This window comes from Octodon degus, unplaced genomic scaffold (assembly GCF_000260255.1).
Source record: "Octodon degus isolate 3935 unplaced genomic scaffold, OctDeg1.0 scaffold00021, whole genome shotgun sequence".
Lineage (NCBI taxonomy): Eukaryota > Metazoa > Chordata > Mammalia > Rodentia > Octodontidae > Octodon > Octodon degus.
In genome coordinates this window covers 11,838,424-11,842,161 of record NW_004524597.1, presented here as the reverse complement: position 1 = coordinate 11,842,161, position 3,738 = coordinate 11,838,424, and the positions used below count along the sequence as shown (strand labels likewise).

At 57.0% G+C, this 3,738-nt stretch overlaps 1 protein-coding gene across 2 annotated transcripts in view; it reads right to left on the bottom strand.

Annotated features, from left to right (window-relative positions):
• Positions 1 to 3,147, bottom strand: part of Rhbdf1 (rhomboid 5 homolog 1) — a 16,912-nt gene extending 13,765 nt beyond the window's left edge. For both annotated transcript variants that reach the window (XM_023711528.1, XM_004627953.2), the window contains exon 1: positions 3,032 to 3,147. The gene's annotated coding sequence lies outside the window, so the exon portion shown is untranslated. The remainder of the gene's footprint in view (positions 1 to 3,031) is intronic.
• Between the last annotated feature and the right edge of the window lie 591 nt (positions 3,148 to 3,738).

The following is a 3,738-nucleotide window of genomic DNA, read 5'->3' as shown; positions in this document are numbered from 1 at the left end:
AAATAAATAAATAAATAAATTTAAAAAAAAAGATGGATGGAGGTGATAAGCAGGGGTGGCCATCTGCGCTTGATGCTCCCCTCCCCCAGCTGAAGATGGCCGGGAATCAACAAAGCAAATGTGGAGACTGCTCTCTGTGCTCCATTGCTCTTCTGTTCCTTACTAGAAAGGACTCCGATTTGAAGCAAAGGAGCCTCTCCATCACCTCAGACATACTTTGAATAAATTCTTTCCTTTTTACCAAGATATATGGCCTCCTTGCCAGATGTGGTGGTATACACTTATAGTCCCAGGACCCAGGATAAAGCTGAAATGCTGAAAGTTGGAGCCCAGGCCTAGGCTACATAATGAGTCCAAGGCCAACCTGAACTACACAATTTTGAGATACTCTCTCAAAAATTAACATATATATCCTCCTTTGAACTGGTCAGCAAGCAAAGGAACCTAAGCATATGAACCTTAAATGGCAAAGGGAGTTTCCTGGCCTCTTGGCGTCATGTACTGTACTATACTGTAAATAGAATCATGTTGAGAATATATGCTGGGGGCCGGGGAGATGGCTCAGTGGAATAAGCGCTTCCCTGGCAAGTGCAACGGCCTGAGTTCAATCCCCGGTTCCACAAAAAAAAAAACGAATAATTTTTTAGCAGTAACAATACACAATGTACTAACCATTGTTACTCGCCTAAAAAAAATAAATAAAATAAAATTTTAAAAAGAGAATATATGCTGGGCCCCCAGCAAACCCCAAGATGCTCTCTGACTCTCCCAGTGACCCCTCCACAGAAAAGTTTCAGTGTGGAGCAAAGCAAGCCTGCGATCAAGCCAGTGGCCTGCACAGCACTCTCTCCCTGTCACCAGATCCCTGCCTCAAGTCACCCATCACCTGCCATCACCCAAGACAGATATGTTGAGGGGCTTCCTACTATAGGCAGTCAACCAGGGAAGTGGCCTCAGGCTCTGCAGGTGGCAGCAATCCCTGTGACAGTGTCACTAGGGACCTAACTTAAGAAGGAAGTACATACAAGAGAGGAGGCTGGCTCCAGGGAAAACACGCCCCCCATTCGGCCAGCACAAGTGTGAGGAGTTACTGATGGCCAGAGTTCAAGTCGCTGAATTGGGTGGGACTGACATGACAGGTAACCTGAGGGAGAGGAGGCCCCAAAGCTCAGAGAAGACAACTTGTTCAGACCACCCAGTCGGAAAGGATTGGGAGCAAGCAAGGCTTTAGCTGTACTAGATCATGGGTGTGACCTGCTTATAAAACTGGACACTTCTGGTTCCAGTCTAGGGTTCAACCAACTGAGTCCTAAGAACTAAAGTGCTAGCTGGCAGGGGAGGAGCCCCCACAAATGAGCAAGATGGTCATCAGTTCTCCCCAGAAGTGCCTTAACTGATGGCACATACATGCACTGAGCTCAGCAACTGCTCCCATGGCCCCAGAAGCAGGATATGGTCCTGTGTGTCTATCTTGCAGAGGAGAGCTGAGGCTTTGAGAGGCTGGCCACTGCCTAAGGTCACAGAGCCTGGAAGGAGTTCCCATGGGATGGGACAGGGTCCCATCTGCTGGTACTGCTGCAGAGCTCAGCCTCAGGGCAGTGGAAGGCTATCAGTCCTCCCTGGGCTACCCCACACACTCCAGGGACATCTTAGGGAAGGGAGGCTCACTTCATCCTTCAACCAAGCCAAGCCAGAAAACAAGCAGAAAGAAGCCAAGGAGTCGGATCCTGAGGCAGAAAGTCTCCAGTCACAGGCACTAAGATGGGGGAACTGGAGCCCAGGTGGATAAGTTTCCTACATCCAGGGAGGGAGCTGAGCAACAGCCACACAGGGAAAGACACTAGGAGAAAGTCCTACTAGTCCCTGAAGGATAAGAGACCCCTATATCCAGCTCCTGGGGAGCCCAGCATCAGGGCTCCTGGTGGTGGGCAGCATCCTAAGTCCAGCTTCGAGTCTAGGAAAGGGGCTTAAGGACTATCGTCATCACAAAGCCACCAGACTTACTCCTGCCCCTGCCCTAGTCCCAGGGAAAGGACCCTGTATTACGTTGGCGGGAGGGGGCTCAGCCGCAGGAACCCCTTGAACCAGTCAGCTGCTGAGTTTCCAGCCTCCTCCCAACCTTTGGGTGGGGACGAGGGGGCTGGGGTTGACTCCTTGGGGGTGGGGAGAACCCAGCCTGGGACTGCCCAGGCTTCTGGCTGGGCTAAACCTGAAAAGCCAGTTTCATCCTAGAATCTTCTCCAGGCTCCAACAGGAAGTAGGGGGTGGGGGGTGGGGGGGACACGCGCGCTCGTTTTCCATGCATAGGACCTTCTGGGTTTAAGGGCAGGCCTTGGACGGAGGAGCCCCTGTCCATTCCTTCCCCACCCGGCAAGGCAGACAGCGGGACCTCCCACGAGCCCTGAGGACCTGGGGTTCGCTGTCATCCTTCCCAAGCCCCCCCCCCCCGGAGGGGGGGCGCTGCTTCAAGGCAACAGGCTGTGGCCTCAGGCTCAGCCCCAGCCAGCCCTGCAGGCCCCCGCGCAGGGTGGGGTCTCTGTCTCTGGAAGTAGCTTGCAGTCTACCCAGACTTCCAGTATTTAAGGACGGCTCGGGCAGCGGGGAGGGTAGGGTCGGGCCCCAGCTGCTGCTGTTACTCCCATCCCCGCAAGGACCCGGCCGTCCCGCCCTCCCTCGGAGCTGGAGTTGAGGACACCTTCTGCCCGCGGCCGGGAAGGAAGGCGCAGGGAGGCCGCACGGAGGGCTGGGCCGCCCGACTCGGAGCCCTCGGGCTCCGGACCCTCCCGAGCTGGTCCGTCCGCGGTCAAGCGGCCCGGACGTGCTAATCTGGCCACGGGCTATTTTTGCAGCGCACAGAGTCAGGAATCCGGGCTGGGCCGCCGCAGCGGGCGCCCGGGAAACTCCGCGAAGGGAAGTCCGGCGCCTGGAGCGGGTTTGCGCCCGGATCCGGATCTGAATCCGGACACGGCCGGGCTCGGCGGAGACAGCCCTGTAACCGCGCGGCCGGGACCCTGCACCCGCCCGTCACTCACCGCCGCCGCCGAGCCGGGGGTCCTGGGCGTGCGCAGGGGCCGCTACTACTGGCCGGGAGGGCGCCCGCGCCGAGTCGCCGCCCGCCCGCCCGGGAATGCCAAGGGGCGAGGGGCGTGCGCCGGGGGCGGGCCCGACGGGAGGGGCGGCCGCCTGACTCAGGGTTCAGGAATGCGCGCCGCCTGCTGCGGCGCCTCCTCCGGGAAGGCCGCTGGCTTTGCTCTGCCCCGGGACCGCTTGCGGAGACACCTGTGGCCGCTTTCGGGAGGATCTAGGAAAACTTGGTGGTCAGCATCGGCCCTGGCTCCTCAGCTGCTCCAGAACGAGTCCTGGTCTTGGCGCAACTTGTGCCTGAGCTGAGAAAGTGAGGGATCCTCCAGTCTCCTAAAAACCAGCCCACAATCAGAAATAGCAACCCAAACCTGTAATTCCAACACTCTGGGAGGCTGAGGCAAGAGGGTCGCAAATCTGAGCCCTGCCTGCGCAATTTAGCAACTTAGACCCTGTTTCAAAATAATAAAGGGGATCGCCCTCTTTCTCTTCAACGAGGCGGCCGAGCGGACGCAGACATGCAGATCTTTGTGAAGACCTTGACGTGCAAGACCATCACCCTCGAGGTTGAGCCCAGTGACACCATCGAGAATGTCAAAGCCAAAATCCAAGACAAGGAGGGCATCCCCCCTGACCAGCAGCGTCTGATATTTGCCG